This window comes from Microtus ochrogaster, linkage group LG10 (assembly GCF_000317375.1).
Source record: "Microtus ochrogaster isolate Prairie Vole_2 linkage group LG10, MicOch1.0, whole genome shotgun sequence".
In the NCBI taxonomy this organism is placed as follows: domain Eukaryota; kingdom Metazoa; phylum Chordata; class Mammalia; order Rodentia; family Cricetidae; genus Microtus; species Microtus ochrogaster.
This window is the reverse complement of record NC_022035.1, coordinates 3,395,601-3,410,006: the sequence shown is the minus strand read 5'-3', so window position 1 is coordinate 3,410,006 and position 14,406 is coordinate 3,395,601. Positions and strand designations below refer to the sequence as shown.

Genomic DNA, 14,406 nt, shown 5'->3' with positions numbered 1-14,406 from the left:
TCTCTCTCTCTCTCTCTCTCTCTCTCACACACACACACACACACACACACACGCACCTGTTATTATGCTAAATAATGAATTATGTTTATAACTGCTACTACTATAAAATTGAGTGTTCATATTTTAAGAGCTAGGAACCATTTTGACTTGAAGGTACTGTAGACTCTGTCTGCATTGATGGCATCAATTGTTTCCTTTAGAAAGTTCTCAGAACTTTCCTGGTACTTTATTACGCTTTTGCTTGACCCAAGTTCGTATCTCTCAGAAAAAAATGATTATTTTTATTACTGTCTGTGTTTGCTTTCAGGATGTGTTGTAGGTGTGTCACATGGCTGGCATGCAAAGGTCAAAGGGTAATGTTCTGGAATCCACTCTCTCCTTCCACCCTTAGATGGGTTCTGGGGATCAAACCCAGGTCATCAGAATTACACCGGAAGAGTCTTTACTTGCTGACTCATTTTGCTTCACCCCTGCTATTTGGTCTTCTGGGTGCCCCTGCAAGAGAAGGGAGATGCTTTTCCCCCAAGAAAAGTCAGCTCTGGGGAAGACCGAGCCAAAAATACCATTCGCTTGCCCGCCCCCTTCAGTCCTGTTTTGAAAGTGGATTATCTCTGCCACTTGCTTATCTGATTTCTTCAATTTACTGCTGGCCTCAGGCACCTGGAGAGACAGAGGTAAACTCCGAGTCTCCTGCTGCTGAATTCTATCCCTTAACCAAACAAGGTCAAAGAACCTTAAAGTCCAGTCCAGGAAGAATGTTGTCAAAGTTTTGGTTTTCTATACAATTTGGCTAGACGTGTGAAGTGTCCGCTTTAGCTGCTATAGAATTCTGGATCTTTTTAGTAGCTGGGATTAAGTGATTTTACCTTTGCAATTCAGTTGTGTAGTATGTAAAGGAGAGATAATTACAGTCCCTACTGCGCAGGGCGATTGTTAGGATTAAGTGACCTATTCCACAGAGTGGAGTCCCATGTGTAGGATGTGTTCAACAAATGGCGGTCATTACTGATTGTTCATATCAAAGACTGGAACAGAAGATTTTCTCTTTTAAACAGAATTTCTGAGTATTTCCTTAACAAACACTATTTGAAGACTTGGAATGCATTCATGGAGTGGTGACACAGCAATGTCACCTGGCTGGTCACATTCCTGGATCCTTCTCTGGATGTCCAGGTTCTGGTTTAACCGGAAGCTGGGACTTGGAATTAGGACATTCTGACACCTTCTGACAATGTAGCCAGGACTAGAGCTTGGGGGGAGATGAGTGAAGCCTGCCTGGTGTCAACCCAAATTCTCACGTTCCAGCTGTCTGTCCCTCCTATCCAACTTTCCAGGGGTACTTTTAGAGGTCACAAGCTTCCTGCACTGCGCAGGCGGTGGCTGTGCCTATAGCCTGAGGCCTTGCTGAATTCCTGGCCCTGCCCCCAAACTTCCAGTGCTCTCCTGGCTCAGCCAGAAGTTCAGGTGTGAGGTGGGCCTGGTGGTATGTGTTGGTCTGGATGAGTAGGTGGGTGGGGTACAGTGGAAAACCCTTGAGCAGTGAATGAGGAGGCCATGGGGAAGTACCCCCCCCCGTGTGTGTGTGTGTGTGTGTGTGTGTGTGTGTGTGTGTGTGTGCGCGCGCGCGCGTGTGTGCTGGTGTGGTTTGATTTTTGCTTTTGTAAGTGGGATTTTAATTTATATCATTTATCCCTTTAATTCACTTTAAAACTTTGCAAGGGATTCAATGCCACCAGGGGAGTGAGGACTTCAGCAGATAGGCTGAGAGAAGGAAGGGAGAACTCCCAGTGACCTCCTCCAGCCGTCTCTCCCCACAGTCTTCCTCATTTTAGCCTTTCTGGAAAACGCAGCCAGTCACAGGAACAGAAGCTGAGAGGCAGAGCTTGAGGAGCTTGGAAGCTCCTATCTTTTCTTGGTCACTTGCTCTCCTCGGCCTGTCCCCTGTTTTTAAAATCATCCTCTTTTTCCTTAGAGTGTAGAAAACCTTAAACACCCAAAGCCTGGGGGAGGGAAAGACCACGGCAAAAGAGAGAACTGAGGAGGAGTGAGCCCTAAAGCTGCAAACAGGTATTGCAAAGCAATACAGACCAGGTAGTCTGCTATATTTCATAACATTCTTGCCAGAGATCGAAGGGGCAATGGGACCGAGAAGGAAACTTCTAGGAAAGGAAACTGCTGGAAGCCTGAAGATGGGGTTGATCAACTCAAAGTGCTGTGGAACCTGGTCCCGGGGACTCACGCAGACAAACCAGAAGATCTCAGATTACCTCTACATATTGGTAATAATAACTGATAGTTTGCTAATACTGCTAATTTGTAATCCCAGATCCATCTCTTGGTGACGGCTGTAAAGTTGTTTTGAACATGTTAATTCAATCTGTAGATCTGATGTGAACTGGGCTTCTTCTTAAGCACTACTTTAACCTGCTTGCTTACTTTCTAGTGCATCGACAAGATATACCAATTCTAGGCGTATCACAGCAAAGCAAAAAAAGTAATTGTTGTTATGTATAGAAGTTATAGATGAGGGAGGAAACTTCCAGAACGTACAAAGCCCATGAACTGAAGTCATGATTAGGAAAAGCATGTTTCCTTTTCCAGATTGGTAGTGTTTCTGTGGTGTGTGCAGTAAACTTTCTAAGTGTTGCTGCAGCAGGGACACTGCTTTAGGAAGACTCCCAGTTCACAGCTGGAGCCCTCTCTCTCTACAGTACCAGTGCAGGCAGGGGTACCAGTGTTCCTCATGTCAAACCGAACAGAGATGCAGAATAACGGAGGGGAGATTCTCAGAACAGAGTATGTATTTGTTTTCTAACTTCATCAACATCTGTATTGCCTAGGTGGTAATCTGGCTAGAAACCAACTTTGATGTTTCTCCTATAACACTCAGTGTCCTGATAACTGTGATTAAATTTCTCTGTTCCCTTGCTCCATTTGTTCTTATGAGTCCTGCCTTTACATTTCCTGGGTGTTTGGGCCTCCTCATAGGTGCACACATGGGATATCCTAAATCTGTTACACATTGTCCTCTGGAGTGTTGCCAGGCTTCAATGGATCATAAACAATAGTAGCAACAGCTGTGAAAGGAATCCATGGACCAATTTGTTGGAATAAAGCAAAACAGGACTTTGCCATATGGGAGATCTATCTAAGATGGGTTTATTAGATGTAGGATACTTTGCTTGTAGCCTAAGGGCTTTCTGGAGGGAATCTGAAATCTTTTCATTATGCCCACATCATTACCAGATGTGGATGGAAATAGACCCTCCCCCGTGTGAGTGTGTGAGTATGTGTGTGTGTGTGTGTGTGTGTGTGTACTCATGTGTGTATGTGTGTAAAGATGAAAAATTCTAGTTTATATATGGACTTTCAGTATAGCTCATACTTTCTTACTCAAAAAACTACATCCTGAACCTTCTAAATATTCAGCAAAACTCGCTTCCTGTATCTGAGTAAACTCATGTACATGAACTTGTAAAACCAACAGGAGCGAAAGAGTAATAAAACATTTATTTAATAAATAACTGTGAAGTTTTACGCTCTAGTGGCAGGATAAAATGGGGTGCTTCACAGAACTTAAAAATTCACAGTGATTATTGGCACTATTAATCAGAATTTGTCATGTGAACAGCTCAGGGATCTGTTATATTAAGTCGTCATGCGGTTGTAATCATACCTTTTAACTGCCATCAGAGGTAACTGTCAACAACACTGTATCTACTCTCCAGCCTATTATGGCTTCAGTCCCCCAGGGTTCCATCCTCAGTCCAGGGCGATTTGTATGGTACACTAATGACCTGCTGATTGTCTGCACAAAAGCAAAATCATACACTGTTCAGGCAACACGGTGATCCCACACAAAAGCAAAGGACTGTCTAGTGTCAAAATAATACTGTACTCTAACTTCGATAAAGGTTTTCAAACTGACTGCAAGGTACTATTTGGTGCTAAAGCATGCGGCAGAAATAAGGCTTATTCAAATAACTAACAAGTTGGCAGAAGGTAAATTTCAAAGTGTGTGTGTGTGTATGTGTGTGTGTGTGTGTGTGTGTGAAGATGCTGTTTAAATATTTCTGCTGTTTTGAAAGGTTTAGGAACTAGACAAGTACCTTTGTTTTAATTAGACATTATTCATAGTTACTATTGAAACACATGTAAAATAATATGTCACCAAAGAGTTTCATTAATAGATTCTGAAAGTGTGTGGTGGGTGCTTTATCAGTCTGTCTACTGTCTACCGGTAAATATGGTCTATGGTGTGCCTCAAGGGATAAGTAGGGAATGTGGGGGCCAGATGAGACCCTTTCAGTCTCTGTGTAATGTGCCTATCCTCAGTGTCCTTCTGAGCCTTAGGACACAGAAAGAAACCTGGTCTCCTCCCATCTAAACCCTGCCCCGTCTTTCTTGCCCTGACTCTCTATCTTACAGACGCAGTCATCTGGCATCCCAGAGTCCAGCATAAGAGCTGACATATAAGAACAGCCTTAAATTAAATGAATAGGTGAGCAAATGAACAATTAAATCAAGCCAAGTCTTGGATGTGTGTTGTGTGTGTGCGTGTGTTTTAAAGGGTTAATTTCTTGGGAATGTGTCACTGGGTTGTCTGTATAATGATGGAGGTCCCTGCTGAGACTCCGACCCAGATTTTTTTAAAACAAACAAACAAACAAACAAACAAACAGGTTTTTCTCTATGTAACAGCCCTAGCTGTCCTAGAACTAGCTCTGTTGACCAGGCTGGCCTTGAACTCACAGAGATCTGCCTGTCTTTGCTTTCCACGGGCTAGGTGGGATTAAAGGTGTGTGACACTATGCCTGGCCAGATTCAAAAGTTTAACCCAAGACTTGTCTTGATTTCATTGCTCATTTGTTCACTTATTCATTTAATTTAAGCCCATTCTTATATGTCAGCTATTACGCTGGACTCTGGGATGATAATAAACAAAATTCCCTGTCAACTATTAAGTCACTCGAGGTCTTGTAGGGTCTAGTGATTAAGTGACCAGATAATAGTTACTAAGCCTTTCACAGATTGTCAAGGATTCTCTAGGTCCTCCTGAAAAAATTTAAAGAGACTATGGATTGTGTCAATGTGACAAAAATTAAGATTTCTCCTCTACTCTAGGTCAAGAACCTAGTGTTGCTTCTGGAATTATGCATCATCCAGACACAGAAAGCACATAGGGAGCATGTTTTATGAAATGTTAGTGGGTTGTCTGAAATATCTAAAAAAGGAATCTCTGGCAATGGATGGTAAACTGCAGATGTCAATGGCTAGGTGTTAAAGCCTTGGTTGGACCAGGTGATGGTGGTGCACACCTTTAATATCAGCATTTGGGAAGGAGAGACAGGCAAATCTTTGTGAGTTCAGGCTAGCCTGGTCTATAGAATGAGTTCCAGGACAGCCAGAGTTGTTACACAGAAAAACCCTGTCTTGAAAAACCAAACCAAAGCAAAACAGAAAAAGAGCCTTGGTTGGTCTTCCAGAGGACCCGGGTTTCAGTGCTATACTCAAATGGGAGCTCACTACTATCAGGAAACCATTTCCACAGGTGACATTTGACATCCTTGTCTAGCCTCAGTGGGCCCAAGGCAATCATGGGCTGCACAAATACACATGAAGACAAAATACCAATGTACAAATAAAATAAATAAATAAAATAGTTTTTTTTGAAAAATGGATGTGGTGGCCCACCACACCTCACTCAGCACTCGGAAGGCAGAGGCAGGAGCATCACAAACCAAAGATTAGCATGGGATTACATAGGGAGGCCTTGCTTTTTCAAAAAGAAGTATCCAGGTTTCTGAGAATTTGATTTAGTGATCACTTATATCCCCACTCTACTGGATTTATTCATCTACTTCAAAACAAATGTGTAGTAACCTATGACCTGTCGAGGTATATGGTAGGTACAGTGGATTCCAAGACAACCAGGATAGGAACAGGAAGGGGTTTGCAGACCTTAGAACAGGTAGAGAGGATTCCAGCAAAGAAAGTTGTTTTGTGAAAGGTGAGAGCAACAGCAGCCTAAATTGCACACAAGGAAGAGGAGAGGTCAGGGAGAAGATGCAAAAGCCTGGAGGGGAAAATAAACAAGATGCAGGCCAGCCCCCCTCCCCCACAGAGTTTCTCTGTGTAACTCTGACTGGCCTCGAACTCACTCTGTAGGCCAAGCTGGCCTCCAGCTCAGAGATCAAATTCGCTTGCTTCTGCCTCCCTCCAGAAGGCTTGGATTAAAGGCCTGTGGCAACACCACCCACCACATACCTGGAGCCCCTGAATGACACCTTCAGGAAGGAGAACTTGAGACAAGGCTTGGTGAGTGAGCCGGGCCAGCTCCTGAAGAGTTTCTGAAGGGTGTGCCAAACAGTTGCTCTCTATCTAGGGTCAAAAGAATTTACCAAGAGGAATGGAGCAAGGTGTCATTCCGATGACGTATTTGATGGGAAATTGGAGAGTCTGGGTTAGCAAGCCTTTTGTACTCCTTGAGGTGGAAGTCAGGACCAGAGTCCAGCAGTCTGTTTAGTGGACGATGTATAAGCTAGAAGGCAGGCCTGGTTTGGGCAGGACTCTGGAGATTGAGGTCACTGGGATCCAGCAACGCTGGAGCTCAGAAGTGGACAACACGGTAAGACAGGCTTCAAACAAACCAAGTGCCGATAGCTGTAGATCCAACTAGTCCTGACTCTGTCATAGGCACTGCAGCTTCTGTTTCTGGACAAGGGAAGTGACTTTATCGTGGGATGTACATGGGAAAGACTGGGCAAAATGCCAGGGAGCCCAGCGCTGACAGGTCGATGCTAGTCCTTGCTCACCCGGTGCTGTGGCTTCTTCCGGCCTTCATGTATTCTTTTCCCTTTCAATGTCCAGTTTAAACACTTTGAGGTAGGATGTCATGTTACTTTCTGCTGGTGGTCCTTTTTATCTCTGGACCATATGGATAGTGAAGGTCCTGCCCATTTTTTTTCTCTCTTCCTGCCTGCTGCAATCCAGCAGAATTCTGTGGGCCATGGCAAGATTATCCCTGGAAAAGTCAGTTCTGTTGAAACCTTATTCCGGTTTGGGTGATGTGATAGCCAATACGAAGGAGGCCTGGTGACGACGGCAATCTTCTCTTCCTTCCCTTTGGGGCTTTCTGGTAACTTCAGCCTCTTCCTCATGCTCTTGGAATGCAGTTTTGGTGTTATCCTTGGCTCTCCTCAGGGCTGCTCCTCAAGCGCTTGTGGAGAGAGAGGACTTGTATTTCTTTTCTACAGAATAAGCTTTATTTTTCACTTTGAGGATATTCCAAAATCCTGTCATATTTTCCTTTCTGACATCTCTAAGACTCATCTTTCCCCATTGGTCTCCAGAAACCAAAATCTTTTCCTCTCTTTTGGCTCCTGTAGCTCTGCCCCTTATAAATACCCCCACTGTGGTCTGCGATCTTGAGTTCCGCCTCTGCTAAAGCAATCTCCGAGGAGTCCTCCTGACACCGCGCCTTCAGCCGCCTTTGCTGCTCCCTGCGTTGACTCTGACTTCAGCTTACGTTACTGTTCGCTGCCTGCTTATTTTTTTCCCCTGCTGACTTCCCACATTTCTCCCTAATTTCTTAATGCCTGACCTCCTCCTATGTGTTCTTGTAGTTCCTCTCTTTCCCGCTTGCTTTTCTAGGCAGTTTGAAAGCTGTCTCCTCCCGAGCCAAGAACATTTTCTTTCCTTTCTCTATGCCAAGACAAGCTCCACACACATCTTGCCCTGCAACCTCCCTGCTTTTCTCGCTTAGGTTAACCGCCCTCTCTTCAAGATCACAGTCAATCTTCCTAAAGTCAGGTGATATTCTAGATACACGAAAGAGAACATGTGGCACTCTTCCGGACTTCATTTATAAATCCTTCCTTGACTTGGGAAAATCTCTGCTGTTGTTGACTGTTGCATTCTGCTCTGGCCATCCCTGCTCACAACAGCAGCTGCCTCTGGCTTGCTTCTTATCTCTCTTTCAGCCTTCTTTTCTAGCTGTTTGCCTTTGAGGCTTTGCCAGAGAAACCTCCCAATCTGATCCATTTTCCTTCTTTAACAAAACAAAGCAGCCAGGCCTCTGGCTTTCCCTGACTTGAAGAAGACAGAACCCTCAAGTCCTTCCAAACCCCTTCCATTCTTGACTTATTTTTCATATATATATATATGAAATATATATCTTCTTATATTATCTTATATCTTACATCTCAGCTACACAGGATGGGTGGAGGTAGTGGCTGCCACAGGCCAAATTCAATTTTTACAATTTTTTGTTATCTTTTAAAAAGCAAATTTAAAAAACTGTAAAAATTTTGCTTACTGGCTTCAGCTCAGCAACTATGGTAGTGCTGCTGTCTGCACATGTTTTTAAAGCGCGGGGTGGTAGTTCCATCATAGTGGCCGCTTTTGATAGCGTGAACTCTCTCCAAACTTCCAAAGCTTCTGTGTTCTTTAGCATCACCAACAGTGAGATAAAATGTCACTTTCTGTTTATCACCACTTTATGCTTCGTGTTCTAAGAGAGATTTTGAGCTCGGTACAGTGCTAGGCTTCCATGATCTAAGCACTCAGGAAGCAGAGGCCAGAGGATTGTGAATTTGGGATCAGCCTAGGCTAGAGAGGAAAGTTCAGGCAAGAGTGAAATACAGAGTAAGATTTCTTCCCTAAAACATAACAGAAATAAAACAAACAAACCAACAAAGCAACAGAGGGTGTGTGGGGTTATACCACTTTCCTATAGATAAATAAGACATGGGCTGGTGTTATTTTGTACATAAAGAAGCATTTGAGCAGGAGGGGGAGACGTTATTCTTCTATTACCCTCTCTGGAGGCATCCCAGTTTGGATATCTAAGTGGTTTGGCATTGAGCATCTCTGTTCCAATCCTGGTTTCATCCATTTTAGTGGTGCAGTTTTGGAGAAACTACTTAAACACTCTCTGCCTCAGTTTCCACTTAAGTAAACTGGAGAGAGTGAGCACGCAGCAGGGTTTTGGTAAGGATTGTATGAGATAATCTGTGCAGAGAATGTGTGGTCGGAACAAGCATGGTGAGTGTTGTTGCTGTTACTAGTTTGTTTCCAGATCTAATGGTGGAAAGCTCAGATCCATGCGAGGCATGATTTGGAGAAGAGGGGAGAAGAGGGCCTTTCGTTTCCTAGCTGCGTCTTCCCAGACAATTTAACCTCACTAAGCTTCCACTTGGGGATGTTTAACATCTTAGTAGTAACAACAGCACCATAAGATCAGCCACCCACATCTTTGGTCTTCAGCTATCATCTGACACGACATGGCACAGCGACAAATTTGTACTCTGTGTCTTGGGTACTGGTCACTTACTAAGTATCTGATATATAAGTGGTATTGATGTTACCACTCAGCTTTCCTGCCCCTTGTCAAGAGGATGCCATCTGAAAGTCATAAAGACCCAGGGAGCTGGATAACCCATTTGCACGTGATATGTGGCACCCGGACTTCTTTATGGGTTTTTAAATAATTGAGATATGACTAGAAAGCTTTAAAAGTTCAAGTGTAAAGTCCAAATGGCCACCTGTAACTGGCTGCAGAAGCTCCATATAAGAGACAGGAGAAACACAGGTTCCAGGCTCATGGAATCACAGTCTCAGGCTTGGTGGCTTAGGATTTACAAATTTACAAAAGAGATTCTGCCTATCAGGGCTGGGAAATTGTTGTTGTATTGAATATGTTTATACGACATTAATCCATGTTTCTAATCAACAGCATTGCTCTGTAGTGCTATCCCCCCCACCCCGACTGTGATAGATGCATGCATGTGTGTGGATGTAAGCACATGGAGGTGAGAGAGTCTGGAGGCTAAAACTTGGTGTTGGTTACTTTCTGCTCTTCTTCTTATTTTTGAGAGAATCTCCTTGATCCTGGATCTCATAGATTCAGCAAGGCTGGGTCAAGTCCACCTCTGCCTCTGCAGCCCCAGGATTATACATGTCCCATTGTGCCTGGCTTTGAAATGAATCTGGGGTTCTAAACTCAAGTCTCCATGCTTACTCAGAAAGCCTTCTACCAACTAAGTCATTCTTCAGCCCTCAAATACCCCTTTCTGATGGAGGAAGGTCATTGGTTGATTAAATAAAGAAACTGCTTGCCCTGATAGGTTAGAACGTAGATGGGAGGAGTGAACGGAGCAGAACGCTGGGAGGAATTGGAAGTGAGCTCAGAGACTCGACAGCTCTCCTCTCGGGGGCAGACGCCTCAGAGAGACACAATGCTCCACTCCTGCGGGCAGAGGCGAGAGCTCTGCTCTCTGAGGCACACGCAATGAAGCTCTGACCCAGGATGGACGTAGGCTAGAATCTCCCTGGTAAGCCACCTTATGGGCTACAGCAGATTATTAGAGATGGGCTAGTCCAGGTGCGAGAGTTAGCCTAGAAGAGGCTAGATAGAAATGGCCAAGCAGTGATTAAATGAATACAGTGTCCGTGTAATTATTTCGGGTATAAAGCTAGCTGTGTGGGCAGCGGGGTGCTGGGGACGCAGCCCCGCCGCTCCTATTACTACACCTTTCCAAGTGTTTGGGTGTGATCTTCTTTCTCCTCTCTTTGCCTCTTTCTTGGTCATTCTCTTCCTTCTCTTTGCATTGTAGAGGGTAGAGCCCGGGGCCTTGGACTAGGGGTCACTGAGCTACATAGCCTTAGTCTTAGCAGATTTTACAACAGAGGGCATTTTCTTTGTCCATCCTAGTGTCCACCCCTGCAAATGATCATACATAAAGCTGGGACTTAGCGCAGGATGGAAGACTAGTTTACAGAGTCTTGTGGTATTAGGGTTCAGATGATTCCCCTAGAACATCCTCTTCACAGAGATCTTCTGGCGCTCACTCTAGGATGGTCCCTTCACACAGAATGCCAGAGTCTCCCAGGAACTTACAAGTGGATTCTCATGCCAGGTCACAGATACACCAGGCCAGACTGTTGTCCAGGAAAAGAAAATTAATAGCCAGATAATACCAATATGCTGCTCTGGACTGAAAAGGATTCTCTCTCTCTCTCTCTCTCTCTCTCTCTCTCTCTCTCTCTCTCTCTCTCTCTTTCTCTCTCTCTCTCCAATAAAAGCTGTGTGGTGCTTTTGAGAGTTAACTTGGGCCTTACTGTGAGCTGGTGTTTGAAAGATCTCGGTTTAGCTGTGGGCTCACCTTTTAGTCAGCCCCTGGTAAAGCTGATTAAGCCATTACTCTCTAGCTCACTGCTTTAAAATTGAGCTATGTCACTAGGGGAGGCTCTGGCAGTGTAAGTTTCTCTCTAGACATCAATTCTTCAGGAGCCACCTCTTCTATGTGCTTTAGAAGAAGGACCTTTTCTCAGACTAGTCTTGGCTGCTGTTGGGTTTCATTGTACATCTGGTGAGATTAAACAAGAAGGATGTAGAGACCCCCTGCTTTCCCTGTTCCTTTTTCTCTTCCTTCTCATTTTTCTTGGATTCTGGTAATGCAGACTTTCATGGGTGGAAGTTCTGTTTACAAACTGTCAATATCTTATGGGAGACCTAGTGTCACTGTCTTGGTTACTATCCTGTTGCTGGGAAGGGGCCCCATGCCCAAGGCAACTTACAAAAGAAACATTTAATTGGGGGCTTGTTTACAGCTTCAGAGGGTAGTAAAGCCCATGATCATCATAGTGATGGCAGCAGGCAGGAAGGCATGGTGCTGGAACAGTAGTGGAGAGCTTATATCTTATCTACAAGTTGGAGGGAGGGAGAGAGGGAGGGAGGGAGGGAGGGAGGGAGGGAGGGAGCTTGCAGGAGCCCTAGGCTTTTGAAATTTCAAAGAGCACTTGCAGTGACAGTCTTCAACAAGGCCACACCCCCAATCCTTCCTAAAACAATTCCACCAATTAGAAAGCAAGCATGCAAATGTTTGAGCATATGGGGGCCATTCTCATTTAAACCAGCACATTCACCAAGTGGTCCTTTTTTTTGGGGGGGGGGCAAGGTTTTGATACAGGGTTTCTCTATGTAGCCCTGGCTCTCCTGGAACTCTCCTGTAGACCAGGGTGGCCTCAGAGTCACAGAGATCCACCAGGCTTTGCCTTCTGAGTTCTGGGATAAAATGCCATGCCACCACAACTACCATCTGGCTTTGTTTTGGTTTTTTTGAGACAGAATCTATGTGGCCCAGGTTGACCTGGAACTTGCTTAGAGACCAGGCTGGCCTTGAATTTACAGTGATCTACCTGCTTCTGTCTCCCGGTTGCTGAGATTAAAGGTGTGTGTTGCCATGATCCACAAACAGTTGTTAATATAATAACATTCTAATATGAAAATAAAGATCTTGTGACTGGAATACTTTCCATTTAACTGCTTCACACTAGAGAAACGAGAGTGAAGGATTTAATGTAAGGTGGGCTCTGGGTTCCTGGAACCCAGGGATCAGGTGGTCACATCAAGGGTTTGGTCATTTCCTCAATACCAAGGTGATGATGACACTGTAGTATATCAGCCTTTGATGATATCGGTGGACAGTCTCTAAGGTAGAAACCCTTCACCTAGACTTTCCTTTCAGAGAGGATCACTCTGTCCTATTTTGCCAATGACTCTGGGAACTAATCTTATCAATTGCCCAGGAATTAAACAAGACTTGGGGGAGTGTGCTTCTGACTTTTCATGGGATCTTCAATCGAAGTTTGTCCCTAAATATTATCATATGCTTAGCTCTTCACTGGTGTCTGATCAGTACTCTGTTTGGGTGAACTCCATGCAGCATTGCACGACGGTTTTGCACTGCTGGACTCTATCCTCGTTCTCTTATGTCCCTTTAATATAATAACTTATTATAAAAATTATGCAGGCAGATTCACTTGGACTTTATTGTATTTTTTTTAATTTTTTTTTTTTTTGAACTCCAAAGTTGAGGAAGGAAGCAAGGCTATTTAGGTACATTTTCTGTGTTCCTCTCGCCTCCTCCATTGTCTGAAAAACCACAGACTTCACTTAAAAGGCAAAGAATCCTTCATCGGGTTTTGTTTAAGCCATGTATTTACCAAGATCCCCACTTGTTCTGTGGCTTAACTTTGTAATCTTTGATTTCTAATTTACAGCTGCTGAGAACCAGAAGGCGCCGGCTCCTTTGGAAGAGCCTTTCCCTAGATTGCTTTGCCTCTGCTCTGGTTCCCCTTGGACAGTGGTCCCTGAACACCGACTTCAAGAAGACTCCATGGATGGCTGTCCAGTCTCATCCACTGCAGTTTCCCCTCTGCGTTTCCTTCTTCACTTCCTTCACCCCAGTGAGGCACTCCGTAGGGGCAGATCCTAGATGAAGCAGCGGACAACAGGTTGAAGGACTGACCTCTGAGAGTGCCAACAGTCAACAGTGTGCTGTCAGATCCAGACAAAAGAAGAAAACGTGTTCTATGGAAGGGGGAGAACAGTCTGATAGTTCTTTAAAGGCTGATAGTGAGGAACGGTCAAATTTGGGAGAATTTATGGCAGGGCTCCTGTGGTGTCCCTACTGGGTTATGTAATCTGAGTGTTCCTGCTGGACTGTGATTGAGAGAGGCTGAGTGTTCCAGTGGTCCTGTTCAGCGCTTGTCCGTTAATAAGAGACAACACCCGTTAGTCTCTATATTGTTTCTCTGTACTTTTGATCTGGGAGACACTGACCATCTTGTAGGATAAAAGTCCATGGTAAGAATAATTCAAACCCTCATGAATTTTTTTGTCTGTAGACCAGGTGGTGACATCGTGTTTTGAGTTAATTAGAGCAACAGAATCACAGGGTGGGACTGAATTCATTTGAAATATTTGATTGAAACATGACCTTGCTAATTATGCATTGGAGATCATTATGGAACATGATTGGATTCATGAAGCACACACTACTGGTCATATGTGGCAACCTAGCAACCAGCTAAATACAGCATAGACTCTTCAGAGACTAGGAGAGGTAGACATGGTTCTTTTCTCATGGAGCTTACACCTTAATGTCCCTGTGTGCTTGAAAAGCAGTGGCTATTGCATGTGTGCTGCCATAGAGCTGTTCTTGAGCGCAGGCCTCTAGTTGGGGAGGAGTTCCTAGTGCTGTAGTCGTCATGGTCACTGGCCAAGTACCCCTAAGCCTACATTTTAGATATAGGCTGGTTAGTCTGTGAATGCAGACTGCTATTTTCTAGCAAAAGTCCAGGGATGGCAGGGGAAGTGCTTGAGATGTACAGGGCTTCTGGAGTGGGAAATATGAAATTATTTTGATCAGGAAACAAGAAGGGATGGGATTCAGAACCAACTATTGCTTCTGTTCTATGGGGGAAACTACAGTATGAAATATGCTGGGCTGGGAAACTTCCACACCTTGGTTTTAGTCCCTTCCTTCCTTCCCTTCTTCCTTTCTTCCTCCCTCCCTCCCTCCCTCCCTCCCTCCCTCCCTCCTTCCTTCCTTCCTTCCT

The 14,406-nt window shown here is 44.5% G+C and overlaps 1 long non-coding RNA gene across 1 annotated transcript in view; it reads left to right on the top strand.

The window, feature by feature from the left end:
- LOC106144249 overlaps nucleotides 1-14,352 on the top strand; it is a 37,363-nt gene extending 23,011 nt beyond the window's left edge. The window contains exons 2-3 of the long non-coding RNA XR_003378392.1: nucleotides 4,429-4,501; nucleotides 13,066-14,352. This is a non-coding gene — a long non-coding RNA (uncharacterized LOC106144249). The remainder of the gene's footprint in view (nucleotides 1-4,428; nucleotides 4,502-13,065) is intronic.
- The last annotated feature ends 54 nt before the right edge of the window (nucleotides 14,353-14,406 follow it).